We start from the raw sequence: 17898 nt of genomic DNA, 5'->3' as shown, positions 1-17898 counted from the left end.
AACAAAAACGTGCGTGTAAGCATGTCGCAATTGCGTGCATCTCAATCACAAGAGGCACGAGCTGAACGAAATCAACAACGACAATTGGAACGGAGCCAAGCGCGCCGGTTCGTAGTTAACACACGCAGAGCAAATGACCGACAACGCCAACAAGTACATCGAACATTTACATCCGCTTCGTTCCTTCGTCTCGCATTCGAGTACGAGCCAGATATTGAATATTCCGCTCATCCGAAAGTGCTGATTGGTGTGTTATGGGTTGGAATTATTAAAAGATATTATTAATTATATGTAACGTTTTCCTTTATTTCCGATTTATAACACAAAATCACATAACATATTATTACTGGTATACTAATATAAGGTTGAATATTACTAAGTACAATACGTGTTTCCTGTAAGGAGTCCAACTGAAGAGTGTTTTGTATTCTGGAATACTACTAGGAAGGAAACAATAGAGATGATGCAACAAACTTAAGAAAAAAATGAACAAGATTTAACATGTTTCAGCCGGTCGAATCCACTGGCTGACTCACTAACAGTTACAAATTTGAATGGCACATAACAGGTGCTATGGACAAAGAATGTTCCCATTGTCATGCGCTCAAATTCAAACATGAGTCAGCCGGGATGTGTTGCGCATCAGGAAAAGTGCAACTACCAGAAATTGAGATACCACCAGAACCATTGAACAGCTTGCTCATTGGCACGGTTCCAGATTCAAACCTGTTCCTGAAGTCCATTCGCACATTCAATTCATGCTTCCAAATGACTTCGTCCGGAGCAACAGAAATAGTTCACAATACTGCGGCAAATGGTCAATAATTCCATTCTACGTTCAAAATCAAAGGTCAAGTATACCACAAAGTAGGCTCATTGCTGCTAATGCCAAATGAACCACATACATTTTTACAAATCTACTTCATGGGCGCGGCGGTGAGGACATCAATCATGTGGATGCACGTTGCGGCTACAATAGCCTCAATTCGCCTAATGCCAGGCGCATCGTCGGCGAACTGGACGCCCTGTTGAATGAGCACAATGAATTATTGAAATTCTTCAAAGCACACATGCACGAATTGCAAAGTGACAATCACGCTATTGTCATCAATCCTGATAAAACACCAGCTGGAGAGCACGTACGTCGATTCAATGCGACTGTTGTTGACGACATTGCTGGAATCATGGTTGGCGACCGCACATCGATGCGAGAAATTGTGATTCGAAGAAGAAACAATAATCTGGAGTTCATCGCTGACACACACCGTTCATACGACGCTCTCCAATATCCGCTAATTTTCTGGAAGGGACAAGACGGATATTGCATAAACATTAAACAACGAGATCCTGTAACAGGTAATTCATTCATTGTGAACATCATTACTCATTTTGAATTGAGAAAATGAATGGTTGATGTTTTTTGTTTTTATCGGCGGTCATCGTCTATAGTGCTCTATTCCTCTTTCTGTCATAGATCCCATCCCCACACACTTACGATACATTCGTTACTTTTTATTTAACAACCAAAATATTCACTAGAAATAATTTATATGGCAGAACAACGTTTGCCTGGTCAGCTAGTATATTATATTTTTTTGATTCGAGACAAACACTTATGTTAATATAATACTTAAGGCACTATACTTATTATGTACCTACTACGTATTATGGGGTTCTTAATTATTAATACCTACTAAGGTTAAACTTAGGGATTTTGATTACTTGGAGGAAGTCAACATGACAATATTGAAGAGGCCTTATTTTAGACACATGGGAGGCAACATCTACCTGCTCGGTGATATGCACACAGAGTGCAGTCAGAATAAATTACGATTTTATTTTTTAGGTGTTTTCAATTTGGTTCTGATTATTTTTAAGTTTTTTATTGAGGAATACTGGTATTAATTTCAGGTCGCAAATTTAGTATCAGTACCCATAAATATATTTTGGACCGATTGAATTAGAAATTTCCCGCGTCGTTCTTAACCGTTGAATTTGCACCTGATTGGGTGAATGATAATATTTATTTCAGGAGCAGACCCGGTGCTTGGCCCCACGGTGATGGGACGACACGGCCTCGGTGACCCCAACGATAATGGTGAGCGGCTCGTAGAATTCGCCACTCTGAACGAGCTTGCAATCGGAGGCACTGTTTTTCCCCACAAAGACATTCACAAATATACGTGGACGTCTCCTGATGGACGCACGAGGACGCAGATTGACCACTTCTTATACAGCTTGAAGCACCGAAAGGAACTTCTCGACGTGCGTACTTACAGAGGCGCCGATATCCATAGCGATCATGAGTTACTTATTGGAAACATCCGAGTAAAACTCAGTCGCCAGGCGAGGCCTCCAAAGTGCGAACGAATTGACGTTGAGAAGCTCCGACGCCGAAGAATTCGGACCGACTTCGAAACTGCTGTACGAGATAGTGTAGATCGTATCTACGAGCGGCACAAATCTGAATCCGACCTCATTGAGGCGGACTGGAGCCTCATAAAGAGTGCGATTGTGTCGTCGGCTCGTACCGTCCTTGGTACCAGAAGGAGTGAGCAGCCAAAGTGGATGTCTGACGAAACGTGGGTTGAAATTGGTGAACGAGCCAGGCTGAAAGCCCTGAGAGACGAGGAGAGAGACCCCGACCGAACCGAGGACCGCCGGACTGACTACCAGACCCAAGACAGGGTAGTCAAACGATCCGTGTGGTTGGACAAGCGCAATTTTATGAACCGGCAAATTGAAGCGGCAGAGGAGGCAGCAAGCAGAAATGACACCAGGAAACTCTTCCGAATCACCCGTGAAGTCTGCGGCAGGCGACCACCGACTCCCGGAGCCATTCGTGGTCCCAGTGGAGCAATAGAGTCTGACGCAGAATGCGTCAAGAAGATTTGGAAGAATCATTTCTGCGGAGTGCTGAACCGCCCACCCCCCTTGGATCCCTTTGAAATATCTGCGGAAGCTTTACTTTTGGACATTCCCCGAGCGACCGACATTTCCGATTGCCCGCCCACGCACACCGAGATAAAATCGGCTGTGAAAAGGCTCAAGAACGGAAAGGCACCGGGGGGAGACGGGATTCATCCTGAATTCCTCAAGTACAGCTTGAGCGCAATCCTGCACCCTATGTTTCATCTGATGACAAAGGTGTGGGAAGAAGAGCGCTGCCCAAGGGACTGGGTGAACGGTGAAATCATCACACTTCTTAAAAAAGGTGACCCTCTAAGCTGCGACAATTACCGAGGCATTACGCTACTCAGTGTTCCGGGAAAGATTTTGGCAAACATCATTTTGATGAGAATAAGGGACCCAATAATGCACGTCCTCAGGAAAAACCAAGCCGGGTTTCTACCTGGTCGAGCGTGTGCAGACCAAATCCACAACCTTCGATGTCTTCTCCAGCAGAGCCATGAGTTGAACAGTCCGATGGCCTGCTGTTTTGTGGATTATGAGAAGGCTTTCGACAGTCCGCACCGCCCCTCCCTCTGGATGATACTGGGAGCATACGGGATCCCTCCCAAGATCATTGCCATAATCAAAAGCCTGCACGAGAATAGCGAATGCTGTGTCAGAATTGGAGACACTGTCACGGAATGGTTCGGGGTCACGACCGGAGTCAGACAGGGTTGTGTCCTTGCACCGTTTCTCTTTATCATTCTCTTTGACTTCATACTACGGAAGTCAATACCACCCGACCGAGGCATACCTGTTACCCCCACGGTGAAGCTATGCGACCTGGAATACGCCGATGATGCTGTCCTATTCGACAACTCAATCGAGGGCATTCAAGAGACAATCGACAGGTTGCATAACAACTCCTCTCGCGTTGGTTTGAAAATCAACGCGAAGAAAACCAACGTCTTGTGCAATAGCACCTGTCCTGATCCAGATTTCCCTCTGATTAGCGATGGACAGAGCATCGAGAGCGTCGACAGCTTCAAGTACCTGGGGGTACACATCACGGGAGATGGCATTTTGCAGAAAGAGCTCGCTATCCGAATGGGAATGGCTGGAGCAACATTCAACTCGATGCGAAATGTCTGGGACTCACGATTGTACTCGGTCAAAACCAAATGCCGCCTATTCGACGCTTGCATTCTGACGGTGCTGCTTTACGGTAGCGAATCATGGCACCTTACGAAGGCTCAGAGCAACCGTATACTGAGCTTCGAAAACAGATGTTTGCGACGAATACTGGGTGTGCGGTGGCATGACTTTAGGAGCAACGAGGAGATAAGAGAACGTACCAAGCAGCCTCTCATCACGCTGAAAGTGAAGAGGCGACGTTGGACCTGGCTCGGCCACGTGCTGCGGATGCCAGAAGAGAACTTTAACCTGGCTTGCCTGTTCTTCAAGCCGACCGGATTCCGGCGTCCTGGAAGGCCGCTAAATACAATCTACAGAGTGTATACGGCGGAGCTACGGGATGCTGGTTTGACCTGGAACGAAGCAAGAAGACTGGCGAGCGACAGGGATTCTTGGAGGCGCCGCGTGGTGTCCATATGCTCCAGTTAAGGGGCGGATATGGGCAAAGAAGAAGAATTTATAATCGTACATTTATTAGATGATCCGGTCATTAAAACATATTTTTCATGAATGTAATATTATCACTATTTTTTTCCTTGTGACATTAACATCAACTTAATAAAATAATATTCATTCATAAAAATGTCATGCAGACATGCTAAGTAAAAATATAAAATCAACAGACAAATTCAATTATTAGAAATACCGATTACAATTAATAATTATTATTGTATATAAAATTATTCAATAATAAATAAACTTGAATTGAACTCAAATAGATTGTACCAATAATAGAGGGGCAGGATATACTTTTTTGTATTATAAACACTTAACAGTGATTTAATAATTATTTAAGATTTAGAACATTAATTGAATTAGCTGAGTATATACATTATATTATTCCCTGTGTATGCAGTATTATTTTTCAATAATAAAAAAATGGTGACATGTTGTATATTGACGTTTTGTTTTGATTGCTTATTTATTGGGATTGATTATTTTTTCAAATAAATAATTTACTTAAGTCATTGTTTTAAATCTTTTTCCAAAAGTCTTTCCTGTAAAAATTGCCGAAGAAAGTTCCAGTTGCAAAAAAGTTCCATTTTTGTTTGGAAGAAAAAATAAACATTCAAAGTAATCCTTGAGTTTTTATGAAAATAAAAATACTACATTTTAATGATAATGGTACAACAACCATCTTTTATTTTATTTTACTAGAAAAACAAACAGTATGTAACTTAAATTGATTAGGTATAAATATATATAACTAAGATTAGGGAGAACATGTTGCAATCAGAAAACATTCAATATAAAATTATAACATAGTAACGCCTGATACGCACGCATATGGCTGTGAGTCATGGCATCTTACCAAGCTTCAAAGGTCTCGGCTTTTGAGCTTTAATAATTGTAAATTTTAGGGTACATTGGTACGACCGCGTTACGAACACTCGAGTTCATGAGCGGACACGGGAAGAGAAACTTAACGCCAGAGAGTGTGACACACCGTATCCTAGTGGCATAATCTCAAGGGTTCCGTCGCCGTAGACGATCCTCCCTTACGCGGTGCTACCAAAGCGATCTACGCACTGCAGATCTCACATGGCGGGAGGGACGAGTAGTGGTGATTGACCGAAGTAAGTAAAACCTGGCAAGATATCGATGCCATAAAATAGAAACAAAATTTAGAATACTTAAATATACTATTCGTACAATGATCCCTTTGTTATATCATACGCGAAAGTCTCAACGTCTCCATTTGGCAGGCCATGTCTGAAAGGCAAAATGCACCCATCAACCATGACGATCATTTTCAATAGACCAGAAAAAAGAGTCTTAAGAGACCTATGTTCCGGTGATTAGTCTATGCAGAATGAAAAACTACACCAGAATCTCAAGGCCCACTGTAGTCACACTATGACACGGAACTGAAAACTTCGATGGTAGTGCTAGTTGCTCATACTGCGAATACAATATGGTAAACTGTTTGTAGAAAATGATGATTGTTGCATATTGAAATAAATTGTAATAATTTTAACGAAATATGTAATCGAAAATATTCATTTATTGCAAACAAGTTACCGCTTTGTATTCGAAGATAATTAATAACTAGCACTTCCATAGTAATTCGCAATTCAGTGACATGTCCTCAATATAGTCGGCCTTGCCCGAAGCTTCGTCAGTGGAAGAATCATGCAGCAAATTGAGGAGAGTGCAGACATTTTCTCGAGGAGGTCAATATCCACATTTGGTTATAGTACTGATGGTGAATGAATGTGCATTGACAATGTTATAACAAACAAATATATCCATCTTTATACAAAATATTTTTGTTGCCGTTAATGTGAGACATTATTGAAATCAACATTCTGTTACGTAACGTACCTACGTAAAGACGTGATTATTTTAACACTCTTCGTTTTCAAGGATAGCGACTTTCGTTTGACATAACTTTCATTGCACCAATCAGCGTCTCTCAATATTTTTTTAAACATCACACGGACAATAATTAATAGTTTGTATAAGTACTTCTACACTGAATTACCAGTATATGCAACGTGTGAAAAATAAAAACATTCTCTTAAATACAAAAGAGGCATACCAGCAGAGGCACCTAGTGGAAAAATATGAAGCTTGCAATTTGAGACATTTTTTTGATAATTTACAATTTCAACTGTATTAATTAATAAATAAGTACCTGAAAAGCTAAAAAGAAAAAAAAATAAGTCAAATATAAACGTACAATTGTATAAACATTATATTAAATGTGAATTTGTCACAGGACCACATCTTATTAAAACATCATATTTTATGGTCATATTTATTATTAAAATTTAGTTTATTAAGTTTTATATTTTTTCTCGTACCGATTTTTGACTGATTCATAGTTTTAATATTTTTTATATTTATTTTAAAAAACATCGATTTTTATAAAAATATGCATATGTATAACTTGAAATCCTTTTTATTTATATGAAAGCTTATTTAGGTATGGTCCCAATAGTTAAGCTCGGTTAACCGTTGGAAGAGGTTCCCTATTACCTCTGGAACCTCTTCCAATGGGCTTAGATTTTTTTGTGGATTACGCCACTTCTGCTCTGACCACCTCAATTGGCTTCACTGCTTCCCTTTGAGGAATGGAGAATTTTAGGACATTTCTGGTGCTGGGGGCACTAGAGGTATGTTGAGGAGTAAATTGGCAATAATAAATATATATATATATATATAACCTACTAAAACAGGCAAATTAGTACCATAAAACCACCATTTAATTTTTAAATTAACAATAGTGAGTTATCGAGTTTTTTTATGTACAGGTTCATCTCTGTTATTTCATTTTAATCAATAGTTTGATAACAATTTCGTTTTCAAATTTTTCTATTTTGAAACTTTTTGAAATTCAAAAATTACAATTGTATTATTGTTATAAAAAATATATAATATAATATATCTTGGGGAAGGGAGGCAATACATTTTGGGAAACTATTATATAAATAATATACACATTGTAAAATGGGTGATTATTGCAAATTCACGCCTTTGCTAATGTGTTTAATTTTATATTGAGATTGTACATTACGGGAGCAAGTATCATAGTAGAAGTCAATGGTACTTCAATAAAATAGTTTACACAACAACAATTTTGAATGCCAACATGTTTATATATAATATGTATTAATTATTTTTAAAACCAATCGAAGTTTGCGATTCTCGTGGTGCAATGCGGAAGGCGCTGGCCTTTCATCCAGAGGCTCCAGGTTCAATATTTTTATGTGATTTTCACAAAGCCTGGATGATAGTGATTGTTTCACTTCTATTAATAAATACACTATTTTTTCCCCTTTAATTTTGCTAACTGTCAAGTCAAGGTGGAAATTAATTGTTTTAATAATTTTATTAAAAACGATTTTTTTTTAACTGAATCCACTATTTTTATTAAATAACCAGTTGAAAATGTCTCTCTGAGACGGACGAAACGGGTACAATCTAATATATACAAATCAATGTTTGTTTGTTCGTATTTTATGCGCTGCCATACCGTTCATCCGATTGCGATAAAACTTTGTCAACTTATAGCTTGCACTTGCGCGAAGATTATAGACATACTTACAGTAGGTCTTATATATAAAAAATGAATGTCTGTCTGTCTGTCTGTCCCGTATGCATTCCTATACCGTTCATCGGATTGCGATGAAACTTTGATGAGTTGTTGTGTGCACACCCGCAAAGGTTTCTGAATTAGAAAAACCATCTTCTTATTTTTCTTCTTCTTCTTTATTATGTCTTTTTTTATTCGTATGGTTCCTATACCATTCATTCATGCGATGAAACCTTCGTGAGTCGCTGTGGCAATACCCGCCAAGGTTCTTAAATTAGTACAACCATCTTCTTCTTCTTCATTCTATCTTCTTTTATTCGTATGGTTCCAATACCATTCATCCAATTGCAATGAGTGTGCATACCCGCGAAGGTTTCTAAATTAGTATTATATACAATTCAAAGTTTGTTGTTTGTTTGTTCCATCCAATTTTGAATTTTTTTTACTACACATTAATACTATCATTTGCTTTTGCTTTGCATATTTTGAATTCAATTTTAATTTAGTGTTCTTTTGTTTTACCTTTATTCCTATTAGAATTATTTTCATATTGCCATAGGTATTGTATTACACAGATATTTTAATATTAAAAAGATAATTACTTATTATTATTTTTTCAATATCTAAGATAAATCTATCCACGAAGCGACCCTGTGAGAAGCCGGGTACTTCAGCTTGTTACTTAATAAAAACAATGAACTGTCACTGGGACGCTACGGTTGTACATACATGACGGGTGGTGGTGGGAACCTAGCTATACTGTCATTGAGAATTTTGGCTTGTTGTAGTGCTATAAAGCATATTATGCTATAAAATTAAACCATCTTTTTTATATACTTTGTAATAAACACTATTTTTGAGAACCAATGGAATGGTATAAACAGTTCAATAAACAATAATAGTTATGATTGTTGTGTCTGGAAAAAATAGTGTCCGAATGTATTTGATTAATATGACATTATTTATATGTATTTTATGTAAAATCCACAACCATTAACGTTTTATAAATATCATCATTGTAATAAACCTCATAAATTATTCAAAAACTCTATTGTTATTCAAATTTAAATAGGAAAAATTGAAAAACACATCTATTGGGACTTAATATGGCTATTTTGTATGTAGGATATTTTATTAAGTAGGTAGTATATGACCAATAGAAAATATTCTAGAAAATATCTTGTCTCCATTTAATTTAATATACATTTTATTTAAGTCAGATCCACATTATGTCAATAAAACGTATATTCGAAAGATTTTTATTTCCAAAATATTCTTAATGCGAAATTCAATGATACCATACCTACTTATATTGTACTGCTAGCGGTGACCATTTTAAGTACATATTATATACATAACCGAAACGCTGGCAGGTTTTGACGCCCTTTGAATAAACAAATGCATATTATGGCATACACATACATCGTCAATGAGTGTAATAAATAAATCCATAGTTGTGTTGATAGTATTTTTTTTATACCCATTATGTGAGGTACGATTTTTTACAAAGATTTAGTGCTAGCCAACGAAGCGACTAAATCATCTTTTACACAGAAAACCGCCAGTATACTAGATGCTTATATCTAATAATAAAGTAAAAGTCATGAGATTTAATACAATCCACCGATAATTATGTATTTTTCTTCGCTTCCTTGGCTGGATTTATGGACACGATACGGCGCCTCTAAGAATCCCTATCGCTCGCCAGTCTTCTTGAGTTATTCCAGGTCATCCCAGCATCACGTAGCACCTCCAAAGCACCGGAGTCCGGTTGCAAGCTAGTATGAAGTTCTCTTCTGGCGTCTATAGCACGTGGCCGAGCCAGGTCCAATGCCTCTTCTTCTCTCTCAGTGTGATGAGAGGCTGCATGGTTTACTAGTGTATCTTAGTTAATCTATACGTATCTAAAACATTAAAAAGAAAAATAGGTGTATTTTTTAAATATAAAGATGAACTTATAATTAAAAAAAAACTATTATAAAATGTGCGTTCGTTGAACCTTATTATTTTATTGCTATTTTATCATTAAAATGACGTAATATTCTCGAATGTACTAGATATTATTTTTTTAATAATTTACAGTTTATCGAATTGTGCTTCGGTATTTTATCAGTGACGGTTTTTCATGACGCATACGAAACGATCGCTTCATCATAAAGTATGAAAATCTTAATAATAAGTATATTTTTCACAAGCTGAATGTAAAAAAACTGAATAAAAATGTAAAACTGTCGAAGTAGTAAAGAATTATAGGAATATAATAATTATTGTATTATTTGCTACGCCCAATGCCGGTATACCGAATAAGCAAGATTTTTATTTATCTTTTTTTGAGGGGGGCTCCAAACCAGTCAGCGCTTTGAGTCTCCGCATATTTAAATGACCAATGGTTATTGTGGCATTAAAAAAGCTTGAATGATATAAATAATATCATGTCCGACTGACAGAAATCGATATGTTAAGTCCGAGTGACGGTTTATATTTATTCACAGATTATTCTATCCTACGATCTCTTCACTGTCTCGGAGAAGACGTTTAATTGGATATTAATGCTCAAAATCATTGATATACTACTAGATGAGCAGTTCCCATACAAGTGTCATTTTAAAAATGTACCACAAAAGATATATCGAATATCGTCTTATAATATTTCCTTGTAGGTATAATGCGTTAAGACCGTTAACATGGATTCCCGAATTTCACCCGTATTGCCCTGGCTGTAAAACTAAATTTGCGTTCTTGGAATAGTGAACCTAAGGGTGCTGCAACGCAAAATAGACAGAGCAAGTCGTCATGCGCTGACTATTAGTTAGAGTAAGATGCAAGCTAGACCGGGCTTACTCAGTAAGTTTTAATAAAGGCCGACTCGCTGAAAATCGGGCGTCATTTTAAGAAGCATATGATTCATCCAGTAGTATATCAATGCTCAAAATAGATGATTTTTACGTATTTTACCACGTTTTTATTAACTCGTATTCCTGTTTGTCCAGTACAAATTTTTTCTTGTTTGTCCAAAATTTGTATTGGACGATTGAAGATTTTTAACTAACTTCCCGACTAGCTAGACATTTGAAACTTTTAGAATATATCAGAACACGATTACCTACAACGCATTCTTTTAATACTTTTAGCCATTTTAAGCAGAATTGAATTCATTTTCAGTTAATTCTGTTTTGTATGGAAAGTTATTTCGGAAAAAAAATCGTAAAAAGTAAAACATTATTATTGGTTGCTAAGGGGGTCCTAGCAACTAAATTATTAATATATACGTGCGTTATTATGGAAATCAATATGAAATGTCAAAATGACATTTCAGTATTCTATATTTATTCAGTATTTCTATCAAGTACAAAAAAGTATTTATTAATACTTACATATAATTGTCAAGTTTATATGATTCAACAGAAAATTTAAAAACATGGTATATAAAAAGTTCTTTTTATCTTGTAATTATTTCATTATTCTTTCGTCATCAATTTCCGCTCCATAGTTGGAGTATATGAATGAGTTTAGTTTGAAGAACAAATAGGAAAAACTCGAGTCGAAGAGACATCTATAGCCAAATCCAAGTTTACTTCTTCACATACAAAACAAAGATCACTTTTAGCTAAAATTAACTTATAACAGTTTAGTACCTATTATAAATGTTCTTTCATACACCGATTCTGACTTGTTTTCGGAGGACAACCAAAATTTTGATATCCGTATGAATAATCTTTCTAATAAGTTTTCGTGTATCCAGTAACTATATGACGTCATCTCAATTATTTTAGTTTTTTCATGTTTATACTAGTTAATAAGAATTTTAAATGTTTATAACGCATCACGTTAAGATTTTTGGACAAACATATATTATACAATTATAAAGAACATTGCTTTCACATCTTAAAACTGTTTTGTATATGCATGATATACTAGATACGTAGACGCGAATTGACAAAAGACATTTTGTATAGAAATACTGAGTTGAAAAAGGAAAATATTTACGATGGTGTCAAGGTGGTGCTAATAAAAATACTTATAGTCTAGCACTAAAAAATTATTACCATCCTTTACCATTAATAAATCAATATATTATGACTAAGAATACATTAGAGGTAATTTAGACATTAATAATATGAATTATACAAACGTATAATAACCTCTGTTTGCATCTTTCCTTATGCATACGCATAGAAATGTGTACAAGTTAAATTATGACATAGGTTTTTGAATAATCATGAATCAGATAGGCACTTCCGTAGTTAGAGTAAATAGCGACATGATTTTCATGAAACTCAAATCACTACAAATATAACACCACGTTATATCTACGTTAAAATTAATAATAAAGAATTCGCACGAGAAATATGATAGATGAAAAACCAATTCAACGCCCTATTCAAACCAATCCCTAAGGTTCTTGAGCCAGGATGTTCTTCTTCTGATATCTTTCATTACATGATAAGATATAGAAAATGATATCTCTCGGGATGCCGCATGATATGGTCAATTTACATGTTTATATTTCTTTGGTTTTTTTTAATCCTTGATATTTTTAACTTAATCTTTCCAGCAGATACGAAACATGCATCTATGTAATTTACACCTACATTTCAAAAGCTTTAATTTTTCTGAGCGTTATTTGATGCAAAAAGACAGCATCTAATCAGTGTTGCAAACTTAGTGTTTATCTTGCCAGATCTAGCATTTTTTTAATAATCATTTTGCTTGAAAAAAATGCGCTTGTTGTATGGCGTTAAATGTAACGTTTTTCGGCATTGGATATAGCTTAAATCTTCTCATAATAAAGCTAGAAAATATTTTATTATACCGGACTCTTGCTCTTGAACAATCTGGACCTGCTCTTGAACAACAGCATACTGGTCAATTATGCCTTATATCTTATACATAAAATGAATGTTATGTACACAATGATGACTAAATTTCTTATTTGCATTACTTTTTATGTCTTATTTTATTAGTTGTAAAATACGAAATCTTCTTCAATGTTAATAATTTTATTAATATGTACATGTTTTTTGAAACAAATTTCTATAGACTTTTTGAATTTTTAGAAAATCTATCACTTTTTTCTGCCTATTAGCCAATTTTTCATACACGCTCATTCGATTCATACGAGCCACAAGCTTAGATCGTGGCTACATAGTATTTTCCTCGCGTAAAAGCTACTGTTTTTTCTAAGCTCGTCATTTAATTTCAATGGTATGGTCCCAGTTATTATCCAAAATGAAACCTAAGTATATAATGGAATGTGTTCTTTTTTCAAAATAAAAATCTTTTGGATTACGATTAAATACCGTCAGGTCATTCATTATTAGAGGTCGTGTCTTCGCATGACCTTTGATTTAAAAATAAAATATGAACACCATTTTTCATCATCATACATAAATGTAATGTTCCCTTATTGTTATAAAACCTTATAGTACATGGATCATTAAGAATTAATTATATTTGTAATATTATATGTAAGCTCATTGTTTCATTTCTAGGTGGTTGTAAGCATGACTAAAATAATTGCCACATAATACATACACGAAACATCGAGGTTTGATAGTTAAATATAACTGCTTATTTATAAAATTTACATGTTTATTATCATTACATTCATTACCTTAAAGATGACGATCCCATGGTCACCCAGTATAGCTGCGTATTATTTTCTCAAATGAATTTAATTACTTTACATAAGTACTATTTAAAGATGATCACTTAAATGCAAAATGGGTGTGTAGTAATTGTACTTATTATTTCTTCCACCTCATTATCTTTTATAGGACAACGACATTAACTGAAAATGGGTAAACTAATGTCAAAAATATAAAGTGTTTTTGAATGTGCGTTTTCCAAATCCATAGGCTAAAACCACCAGGGCTGCGACTTGCGAGATGTATTCTAGGGTTTTACTAACTGAAAACTGACAAAAATTGACCATGTGCAAAATTCAATATAAAAATTCATTTATAACGGTGTTTCAATGTTTGAATAACCAACAGTCGAATATGAACTCTCTTCAAACGGAATTTCATTTTTACTTTTATCTGTTTAGTCAATTTATTATAAAATTGTATGTGTACATCCTGAGTGGCAGCGTTCGGCGCATCGTTGAGCGTTTTGCGCAACTCAAACGTATAACTGTGTGTGAAAATGTTCGTAGACAATGTCTTTTTTTGGTTATACATTTATACGGCTATACGTTTGAGTTGCGCATAACGCTCAACGCTGCGCCGAACGCTGGCACTGAGGCCTCACACTATGTATGTGTCTTTATGTGAGAATTGTATGGAAATTATTTTTACTTTCAAATTTCTTTTTTTTATTTCTTTAAAATATCGTGGGTCAGAAGTTTCACCACGCCCTTGGAAGCCTACTTCAAGACTTTTAAAATTTACAGTCTCAGTATAAAATTAATAATCTTGCAACGAATGAACAACAAACCTAAAAAACAACCCGGGACTTGTGAAAATGATAAAGATATGTAAAAGTGATTGGTATGAGAGAAAACAACACAGTAAATTAAAATAAAATGTGGTGCTTGCTTACTTATTTAAAAATGTGGTACAAAACTTTCAAAAATATATGCTTAGAACAAATGTAATAATATTTGAATCTGGAGAAGCCTGGATTTTTCGTTTTACGAGACTTTAGAGAACGTGAAATTATTTAATAAATATGCTAATTATTTCGCGATTTTTATTTACCCTCCTTTTCAACTGTACCGTGGAAAAAATCTTTTGTGTCAATAAATATCATAACAGATCATTTACCTCTTTGAATAATAAATCATTACACCAATGTGTTTGTATAGTTAATTGAATTAACCAACGTTCATATAAATTCTTGCTAAGGTTCACTTGTATCAACTTTTTGTCACACAACTTTAGTTGAATTTGGACTAGAACTGTAGTATTTTCGCTAAAATTTACATATTTTTTTAAAATTTCCAATAACCATAACCAATTTTTAATCATCTTTTTCATGCAAATTTTAAAGGGGTGAGCTATCGTTTTTTGTAGTTACTTACGTCAAAAATTTTCTCACGTGATAATTTTACAACGTAAAACATAATTTTCTATTGGTTATAATATATTTTCTCAGAAAGTGTTTTCAAAATTATGTATGTTCAATAATCAGAATGGTACATTCTCAAATCTTGTGAATTATTCGTTGAATAAAAGAAATAGTTAATTATAAATTATTAGCAAGTTCAAGTAAGTTACATCATAAAAAATATTGGAGAAATCCACGACGTCGGTTAGTAATTATTGAAGTAATAGGTATCTACTTTGATTTAATAAAACAAAAACCGATTGCCAAAGTAGCTTGATTTGGAAGAACGCTGATGAGTAGGTAATAAAAAAGGCCAATAGTTAAAATTTGTCGCAATTAGTACGTCGCCTTGTAGCATAGAGGTAAATGCAACGGACGGGGCGTAAACCCAGGAGATGCAGGGTTCGATTCCCTGCCGGGGTGGCTTACTTTTTTCAAAAAAGATTTTTTGTATTGGTTATAATATATTTTCTCAGAAAGTGTTTTTCAAAATTATGTATGTTCGGTAAAACATAATATTTTTGGCTTTTTATATTGTATATAGTACGCGAAGCTAAATAAAAGTACATAAACTATAATATTATTAAAGTGTATTAGTAGTGGTCGCATAAAATAAAAGTAGGTTAGTTTTTATAATCATGTATCTAAAATAAAAATATAAAAAATGTAGTCAATTCTTGCTCATAACCAACTTCTCGACAAACAAGAATCTGGAATTTTCAAAATTTAATAATTTCTCAAGAATTTTCGATCACAACCTCTAGGTTAGGAACATGTTTTCCATATGTAATGGTAATAATTTATGCTATATCATGCATGTAAGATGCGACGGAAACCAAGAATATTCCACATTATTTATATGATGCGATACATATCTAATACTTTGTTATTCTAGTATGATTAATAAAAATCTAAACTATTTCTCTATTTTTATTGGTTCTTAGAATCCATTAGCCATATTGATTAGTAAACTAATTTAAACATTCCATAATATAGCCAAAAACTTACTAAATACGTACATATTATTGAAAAAATACTATTTAAATCTAAGAATAAAAATATTCACGTTGACAGTATGACGCCGAAAATTTTATAAATGAAACTTAAATAATCTTTGTGGCGACCAGGTTAGACGGTCAGGTGGTCTCAACAGTTGGTCGAACCGACTTGAGCAGATCTTCCCTTTCCGTACATATTTTAAGACATTCCGTAGAACCACAGAACGGATTAATAAAATAGAAATACCATAACTAGTCACCATGAACCAAGGCTTTGAACCTTAATTTACGACTTAATGACAGCCATACCATAAAACGCAATAAACACAAAAATTTCCCAATACTGAATGCGTTTTTCGTTTACGTAATAATTATTGAAAATAACATAATATTCTTTAACACGTGTTTAAGTTTTTTTATATTTATAGCGTCATTTAGACAGCAACTCACATTTCATTATTTTTGTGTTCGGTTACAACCATTTCTTGAATAATTGTGGTTTTATTTTTGAGCATATTCTATGTTGTCATCTATCCTGGCGTCTTACTGTTGAAATCATAATCTAAATGGACTGACAACATGTGAATTCCTGATTAAGGCTCAGTTGAGGCATGGTCTAAAAAGATCGTGGCTAGGCTATGCACGGATTGGGGGTCGCGGGTGCAAATGACGCATGCCGACCGATATATTATTTGTCATATAAATCCAACTTGCGTCCATTTAATGTTCTGTTTATTGTTATATTAGTAGCAATAATAATATGTTCATTGACATGTTTTCTTTTTCAAGTAAATGGGTAACGTTTTTAGTCATCTTTACACGATTTAAGAATTAATACCCGCGTCGCCATCACGAAACAAATTGACGTGTTCCCAGCTCTACGTTCTCTCTCCGAATGCCAGCGAGTCCAAAATTTCGTCACGCCTATAGTTGAAAATTATTTGCCGTTTCACTGATGTATCGTCTTAAGGATTTTTAGGTAGTAGGTAATTTTAAAAGATTATTTTATTCTCGTCAATAATATTAAATTAATGTCATAGATTTTCTTATCAATCAAATCGTGAGAATGGGCTAATTTAATTTAATTTAATTAATTTAATTAAATTTAATTTAAATTGAAAACTGTCGTACGCAATAAGCACATCGGCCACTTTGACCTTCGTGAGTCACGTTTCAGACATTTCCGTCATAATATATTGAAATATTAATACAATTTCGTCTGGATTGTTTTGATTCTGCGTAAAATTATTTAAGTATCAATTTTCATTCAAAAATTTATTTCAACGAAATGACTCTGGCGCTAATTTTGTCTCTTACATATACGCCATGAATAATATTACAATAAACGCGTTTCACACCCGGGGTATAATAAAATTTATAGCCATAATTCAAAATATATAGATAGGTATTGTTTGCTACTATCGTGCTCATTTTCCAATATACACCTAACACACTGTCATAGAAATAACACTAATTTATTCTTTATTCCACACTATTGTTTTTGTTTTAATATAGGTAAAAGGAATTAGGTTTATGCTAAAACAATATGGGTAAATTTTATTCATACTTCGATATACAAAAAAAAACCCGACTAAGATGTCTAAAATACAATAAAATAAAAGAATAAAAATTTAATTGAGGTCCAAAATTAAAACTTAAGAGTGTATTTCAGAGGTAGATTTACAGATAAAAATACTAATGGAGAACAAATGGCCCAAAGTTTAT

The sequence above is a fragment of the Rhyacophila brunnea genome, unplaced genomic scaffold (assembly GCF_057557595.1).
Source record: "Rhyacophila brunnea isolate RB1 unplaced genomic scaffold, BYU_Rbru_1.0 scaffold_1, whole genome shotgun sequence".
NCBI classification, from domain to species: domain Eukaryota; kingdom Metazoa; phylum Arthropoda; class Insecta; order Trichoptera; family Rhyacophilidae; genus Rhyacophila; species Rhyacophila brunnea.
This window is presented reverse-complemented; position numbering follows the sequence as displayed.